This window comes from Urocitellus parryii, chromosome 4, assembly GCF_045843805.1.
Source record: "Urocitellus parryii isolate mUroPar1 chromosome 4, mUroPar1.hap1, whole genome shotgun sequence".
Classification (NCBI taxonomy): domain Eukaryota; kingdom Metazoa; phylum Chordata; class Mammalia; order Rodentia; family Sciuridae; genus Urocitellus; species Urocitellus parryii.
In genome coordinates this window covers 101,766,250-101,774,875 of record NC_135534.1, presented here as the reverse complement: position 1 = coordinate 101,774,875, position 8,626 = coordinate 101,766,250, and the positions used below count along the sequence as shown (strand labels likewise).

At 34.3% G+C, this 8,626-nt stretch overlaps 2 pseudogenes; both read right to left on the bottom strand.

Moving 5' to 3' along the window:
• Positions 1-1,521: 1,521 nt before the first annotated feature.
• LOC113178290 (NXPE family member 4 pseudogene) lies at positions 1,522-2,048 on the bottom strand (annotated as a pseudogene).
• Positions 2,049-4,648: 2,600 nt separating this feature from the next.
• Positions 4,649-8,230, bottom strand: LOC144249014 (NXPE family member 4 pseudogene; annotated as a pseudogene).
• Positions 8,231-8,626: the final 396 nt, after the last annotated feature.

The window sequence follows — 8,626 nt, the reverse complement described above, 5'->3', positions numbered from 1 at the left end:
CCAATTTGTATTGCTTCTCTCAGATGCTTCTCTAACTAGCCATTCACTTCCATCACCACCACACAGCACTCTACCATGTTATCCTGTCATATGCTTTTTTGTCATACTGTTTTACTATAAATTTTGTAACTATACTATAGCAATTATTATAGTATTATTTTATATCTTTTCTTATTGGTCATTATCTTTTACCTTTAAAAGAAATATAAAGTCTTTTATGGCTGATATTTCAAATGACTTCTTGACCACTGCAAGCCTGAAGCTAGAATGGTATCTGACACTGATAGGGACCCCTTAAGTATTTCTGATGGTCTGAATGTACACCGGGTACTGAACTGAAAACTCTGGTTCACTGACAAGTGTATAGAAAATGTATTATCCCCATCTAAAAGGAAATTGGATGGACAGGTTTAAGATGTCTCATTGTATCTATTTTCCCCAGAAATAGCAAGAGTAGATGGAGCCCTTTGATTAAAAAAAGTAAGGAAGAAAATGTTGCCAAATTATTTTATGATAGTTACACTGTTGTCATATTAAACTGACATTCTCATATCAGTCACTCCTGTTGGTCACATTTTGGGATGACCTATTAAAATACAAATACATAATTAAAATGTTAACTTTTGCTGTTGATTATATACAGAATGGCTTCAAATATGTTTTAAGTAGTGGAGCTTTTTCTCAAAGCAGAAGCTCACTGTGAAGTGCAATATACACATAGGTAAGAGTGGCTGATACTGGGACTGAATCTGTGGGGGTAGAACCTGTTTCCACCCACCAGTCACCTCTCCTTACTGCTGTTTCATAATGACACTGGTATTAAGATCATAAATGTTAGACTCACCCTTTAAATTGGGAAATTGCTGCTCAGAGCTGAAGTGAATTATCCAGAGTCTTAAAATGACTTGGCAGCAATGACACTACAAGCCAGGTCCTTGAGTTCTTGTACACTGTGCCTTCACCTGTGATTTCCTGGTATTCCTGGATGCTAAACTCTATAGTTAGATTAGAGCCTTGCAGTGGGAGTTCCTATAAGAAGAGGCAAGTCAGACATTTCTGGGAGTCAGGAAGCTTGCTTTGAATTCTGCTTCTCCCCTCAGGCTGTGGGACAATTGCCTTATAAGACTTCTCATTTGGAAATCAGCTCACATCTGTCTATGGTGGTAGAAGTAAGAAATGAGACTTCTTTCTCTTAGTGTTTATTTTACAATTACTTAATAGCTCTCAATTTCCATGCAACAGAGAGAAATTTCACCAATATGTGTCTCAACTTCCCATTTTTGAAAAGTGGCATGACTGTGATCGAGGAGGGTAGGACCTTTCATGACTATTCTTAGTTTCATTTGTTTGTCAAAGTCCAGAGTAGCAATAGCTTCCTTGGCTGAACTGGTGGAACCATATCACTAATAGTTAAGGTTATCTTCTCAGGCTAATTAAGAGTCAAACATGACACCTGGCAGGCTAACAGGCACTTAGTAGATCTTTTTACCTAAATCAATGAATTTTAGAGATACATTGTATCTAACAAATATTGTTTAAGAATATATTAGTTGGATTGCAAACTACATAATAAGTGGGTGGATATTATTTGTGCCATATGTAATTGTTATATCCTGGTCATCAATGATGCTTACACTGAGATCCAGGAAAATGTCTGTCATGGCAAGATATTGAGAATAACCATGAATGTCACTTAATCTTTCCAATTCATTTTGCATGTTCCTGATATTTTCTGTCTTGATAATGACTGTGGTGTCTGGGCTTCGCAAATGGAGTGGCTGAACAGCTTTGTAAGTATTGAGGACCCTTTGGAAGAAAATGTCCATGGAAAGGTGTCTGAAATGCTGGCCTAGCGAAATGACAATGACAATATTTTTTTTTCTCCTCCAGTCCTGTTAATGACTTGGGTGATATACTAAATCTCTGAATGGATATAGAGATGATCTAACCATGGGAAAACCATATTTTTGCCACTGGATGTTGATACATCTGTTCAACTTCACAGCAAGTTTTTATTGAAAATTTTCAGACTCATTCAGATCCACAGATCAGTGCTGAAGACAAATAGGCAAGCCCAAATTGAAAAGAGAGTAATATTACAAAGATTGGCAAATCATGCTAATTGAATGGAACTGGAGAACATCATGCTAAGTGAAATATTCCAGACTCAGAAAGTCAAGGGTTGAATGTTTGCTCTTATGTGCAGAAGCTAGAACACAATAATGGGAAATAGGTGAGAAATACCATCAAATAGAAGAGCCATCAGTGGAGTAAAGGATGTAGATTGAGGTGGGGAGATGAGAAAAGGGAAAAGGAAGGAATGGTGGAATGAATCTGAATGGTGGAATGAAACTTTCTTATGTACATATATGAATATACCACAGTGAATTTAATCTTTATATATATTCATAGTTAACTAATTTAAAAAGCTATAGAAATAGAAAATAAAATAAGTGTAGAGGAAAGGCAATGGGGGTGTTACGAGGAAGGGAAAGAGAAATACTGGGTACTGAAATGCAGCGAATTACATTCCATGTTTGTATAATTATGTTTAAAGAATTCCCACTATAATACTGTATAACTATATTGCCTTTATAAAAAATTGACTAGTCATAAAAATAGGAAAGATTTGGTGCTTAGACACAAGTAATGATGTCTGATTTATTGCAGGTTTTATTAGGGAGACACTTTTGAAACTTAGTTTTGAAACTTAGTTGAACAATTAAAAATGTTATACTAGATTATATATGTCCTTTTGCAGAATCAAGCAGGTTGAAATGAACTGGTGAGGGTAAGTCTCTGGAAAAACTTCACTAAAGGACTCTGTGATCAGTGTTGTTTGTATTATTTTTGTATAATTTGTTAACAGTAAACTCATTTGAGTATAGAGAAAGATGTGCTTCTATTTATCTTACCTGAGAGAAGATCTTGGCTGAAATTATAGGTGTGTACCACCACACCTAGCCTGTTCATAATTTTGATCACACTTCAAATACTTCTCTAATTGTCTTGTCACCTCCATCACCACTACACAGCACCCTATCACATTACACTGCCAAATGTTTTGTTTTGTCATATTGTTTTTGGAATTATTCCACAATAATTATTACAGAAATATGTATTTCTTTGTTTTTCTGGTTATTATATTTCTCTTAAAAGAATCTAAATTCTTTAATGGCAGATATTTCTTGACCACTGTATGATTAAACTAGATGGTATCTGACACCTGATAGGGTTTCCATAAATATTTCTGATGATCTGACTGTACACTGGGCACTGAACTGAAAACTGTGGTTCATTGACAAATTAATATAAAATGTATTATCCCCTTCCCAAAGGAAAGTGGATAAACAGGCTTAAGATGTCTTATTATATCTATTTTTTTCCAGGTAGAGTAAGAGTAGATTGGAGCCCTGTGGTATAAAATTAAGGAAGAATAAGGTGCTATATTATTTTATGATAATTAAATTATCCCATTCAACTGACATTCTTATATAAGTCACTCATTTTTGTCACTTTTTGGGAAGACCAATTAAAATGCTAATGAGAGTGGTTAAAATGTTAACCTTCCTGTGTAAATTATAGGAGCCAATATTGTTGATTATGTACAGAAGGACTTTCAAACATGCTTTAAGTAGTGAAGTTTTTTTTCATAGCAGAAGCTCACCCCTAAGTATAATGTACACATAGGTAAGAGTGGTTGATACTTGAGTTGAAGTGGTGGAGATTGAAATATATATATATCCTGTCCACCAGGTATCTCTCCTGACTCCTGTCCTTCAAGGCTGTGTCCAAAGGACGACCTGTGGCACCCAGAGCAGCTACACAGGACATGGTTTTAAGATTATGAATCTTCGACTAACCTCTTAGTTTTTTGAAATGGAGGCCAAAAAGCTGTAGTATTTTATTCAAAGTCTTGAGTGGCAGCAGTGGTACAAAAATACAGCTCCTTGAATTCCAGTGCAATGTGCTTTCACCTGTGTTACCCCTAGAGGCGTGGATGCTAAATGCTATAGAATCAGATTAGAGCCTAGCAGTCAGAGTTCCTACAGGGAGAGAAGAGTCAGAATTTTTCAAGATCTGGGGGTCATTGCTTAGAATGCTTCTTCTCCCCTAGGACTGTAGAATAATTTCCTCATAAGAGTTTTCATTTGGAAATCTTCTTACACCTGTCTTAAGAAATAGAAATAAGGAAACTTGACTTCATTCTCCAAACATTTATTTTACAGTGACTGTATAGCTCTGAATTTCCATGCATCAAAGGAGAACTTTTACCCATATAACTTCCTATTGTCTCTAATCAAGAGGGGTAAGATGGGTAGTGATATTGACACACTTATATGGTTATATTGTGGGCATGTATGACGATATAACAACAAATTTTATCATGTGTACAAGTATAAAAATGTGAAAAAGAACATGTTAAAAAAGAAGGGGGGACATTTTCATGGCTATTTTTAGTTTCCTTTGTGACTGAAAACTTGGACTAGAAATAATTTACTTGGCTCAACTGGTGGATTCATATTGGCCAAAGCAGGTTATCTTCTCAGATACCTGGAAGCTTAGAGCCAAACACAATACTTGGTATGCTACCAGACACTCAATAGATCATTTCCCTAAATAAACAAATTTCAGAGATATGTGCTATCTAGTAAATATAGTTTATGAATATATTAATTTCATATTTGAAAACATATTGAAGTAGATGGACATCATCTGTGTCATATGCAATTATGATATCTCAGGCATGATAACCACATTGAGATCATGGAAAATATTCATCATCACAAGGTATTGAATATAACCATGAGTCATTTAATCTTTCCACATCATTGTACATCTCCTTGATGCTTTCTGTTTTGATAATGATTGTGGTGTCTGAGTTTCTCAGAAGGAGTAACTGAACAGCTTTGTGGACATTGAAATGTGAAAACATCAATAAGAAAGGGTCTGCAATGCTGGTCCAGAGAAATAACAATGATGGTATGTTTTTCTCTTGGTGTCCTATCAATGACTTAGGCTATATACTAAATCCCTTTGAATAGGGAGGTTATCCAACCAAGGGGTAACCATGTTTTTTTTTTCCACTGCATGTTGAGATTCATATCCAAGTCCATAGCTAGTTGATGTTGCAGTTTTCCATACTCATGCAGATCTACTGACTTCAGTGCTGAAGACAAATAGGCAATCCCAAATGAAAGGAGAATAATGTAACGAAGACTGACTAGTCATAAACACAGGTGAAAAAAATTGGTGTTTAGACTTTTAATAAACTAATCATGTTTGATTCTTATAGGGTTAGCTGAGGGGACACTTTTGAAACTTACTTCAACAATAAAAAATGTTGTGCAAGTATATTTTGTATGCCCTACTGTAGAGCCATGCAGATTGAAATGGACTAGGAATGGTAAAGCACTGAAAAACTTCATTGAAGGATGATGTGGTCTGCTTGTAAGAATTATATTTATAAAAAATGCCATTTAAGGCTAGAGGAAGGTGCTATTTACATAAAAATAAATATACTGACTTCCCCAACTAATTGGTAAATTCCCTGAAACCTGACACTATATTCTAAAAGTCTGTGTTTCATTCCATATTCATGGAATGGTACTGAGTACCTTATCTATAATAGTATTACTATTTGTTTGTGAAGTCATTTATAGGCATTCATTTAGACTGAGGCAGTCACTCATGTCAAAGTCCCTCATTTATGAATTTAATTGCCATGTCATAAAACAAATCAAGAGAGAAACTCACCTGTCAAGATTACAGAGTTTTAAAAGAACCAGTCTTTAACTTGAAGTTCCTACTACCTCTTATGAAACTAGTCTACCTGAGCTTGACACTTCTGCAAAGAATCATAGCATAAATACAGTAAGATGATATCTTTATTTTTTAGCATATCAATTACACCTTATTTGAATATCAAGGTCAGCTGATTTATAGCAATTTTGTCAGTGATAAATATGTATTAAATGATTGTTAGTGCTTTGTAACATGTACTGCATTGGAGATAAGGACTAAATTTGAAGTCTTAAGTCAATGATGAAAAATACAAGGCTGGATCGTTGATTGGCAGAACTGTTTTCTTCACTCTTCTTCTAACTTATTTCAGTTTTATCTTTCAAAACCTACTCTACCTATAGAATTTAATTGTTAACAAAATAAACAAGAGAAGTTTACCTGCAGTGACTTCCAAGATGAGCTGAAGAGGGCAGGTAACTCAGTAATGCAGTACTTTCAGGAGCTTTGTAGAGGTTCTATAAAGGGACCTACTACAGTAGCAGGTGAATTTAAAGGCAATCACCACGCCCTTACTTTTTAACTGAGGAGACTGAGGTCCCAAGGAGTTCTATCATTTACTAGATATTGGAATTAAAACTCCATCTCTGATGGAAGGTTTGAGCTCAGATCTTACTTAAATTTATTTTTCCTTTCTATCAAGAGGATCAGCTTTCTTGCTAATTTAGAGATCCCAAGAGTGGCCAAATCATATCTGTAAGGCCAAGACTGAGCCACCAAGACTGTAATGTCCTCAGTGACAGGAGCTGGACCAAGGACATACAGGGGACATAGTAAAAGTTTTCAAAGCAAGTTTGCTAAGAATTATTAATGGATTCTGATTTATTACTGCACACTCTTGATTTAGAGAGCAGCTGTACTCAAATCTTACAACTAGATTCTAGCCCCAACTCTGACATTAACTAATAATAATTACAATTGCTATTGTTTTTTTGACACTTTGTATGTGCCAGTACACCCTTCAGTGTGTTAATTACTTCACAGCCAGTACCTCATTTCATATTCAAAACAAATTCCACTCCTGGTTGAATATTGAGGAAAATGAGACAGAGAAAATCAATAATAGGCCTATGGTCATTGTTTGTAAGTCTAGGTCTGCTAGATTATAAATACATAGTTGTAAACATTGTGACACCAATAATGCAAGGTTATTACCTTCCTCCTGAATTTGTCTTATTATCAGATAATGATAATAGTGATGATAGGTTATATGAAAAGAAGCTTATTTTCTAACAGACAATACTCTAAATGCATCATATTTATTGCCTCATTTATCAGGAGGAAGTTGCTCTTCTCATCTACAGTTGACAGAAAATTTTAAATTATTCTTTTGCTGTCTTCAGTCACCTTTACAGAAATACCAGCAGCTTTATAATTTCTACTCTATTTTAGAAATTTCAGCATGTATCTTTGACTTTGTATTGTTTAATATAAATCTGCACTTGCAATAATTCCTAGGAATGAAAGACCTTACAAAACTATAACCAATCTATGTTTAACTCACTCACACTATTTTTTTTGTTATTTTAATACTAAAATGATATAATTGTTATTGGTACTACATATAATGTAATTATATTATTTGTGTAACCCTTATTCTTTTAGATCTGTACACTTAGTTTTTTTTTTCCCCAGTCTTTCTATAACATCGTTTGGAGCATTTTTCTTGTTTGGGGAACTATCTTTAATATTCTGAACGTCTAAATCTGCGAGTGGCAAATTCTCAAAATTACATTTGCCCCTCTTATTTTACTTTCTTTTTTTTACTAGTAGATGGACAAAATACCTGTATTTTATTTGTTTACTTTTATGTTGTGCTGAGGATTGAACCCAGTGCCTTATGCATGCTAGGTAAGCACTCTGCCACTGAGCTACAGCCCCTGCTTTCAGTTTTTAGGAATATTTTTTTGCTAAGTATAAGTCTGTTTTATAGGTGTTTTGCTTGTTTCTTTTTTATTTGTTCTTTGTGTTTTGGTAGGCTAGAGTATCAGCACTTTGAAATGTTATATATTTTCTTGTTACTTCCCTAATTACTCTTTTCTTACTTTCTCTTGGGTTCTAGTATCTCAAGTCCTTACTGTCTTTGTAGGTTTGTGATGCTTTAAACAGATTCAATGTAAAATTATTCAGCTTTTCCAGTTCTTCTTAAAAGGTATTTATAAGCCAATCTATTATTTTTGGAAACAAATTATGTGTGTGTGTCTGTGTGTACAAATATATACATATGCATGTGTGTATTCACCCTATAGAATATTTTTATTTCATAATACTATATTTTATTTCATTTTTATTTAGTTTTCTAAATAAACTCTGTGGCTGATATTTAGAAACACCAATGCTCTATTTTTACGGTGCTTTCATGTCAGTGTGCATCCAGAACAAAGATGATTAGAAGTGGCCATTCTAGACAACTACGTCTTGTTTCCATGTTTCCTATTTCTTTTTTCCTTTTTTTGGTATTTTGTGATATTTGATTAAATACGTGATGTTGTGGTGCATGATTATTCTTTTTAGTCCCTTCTATTGGGTTGAAGAAGTTCTCTTCTGAAAAACAGTTCACAAATTGTTTTTCTTATCAATGGAAGGAAATTGGGTTACTGTCAAGTCATCTTTTCTTGATTCACTGAGGTAGTTGTCTGATTTCTTTTACTTATATCTTTAAATCTGATAAATTGCATTAATATATTTTCTAAAGCCAAACAATGCTGCCACTGCTGGCTGAAATCCAATTGGTTAGTAATGTAGATTACAGTTTAAACACAATTCTGTTACATTGTTGGTAAAATTGCAAATTAATACAGTCATTTTGAAAGCAGTTGTGCTG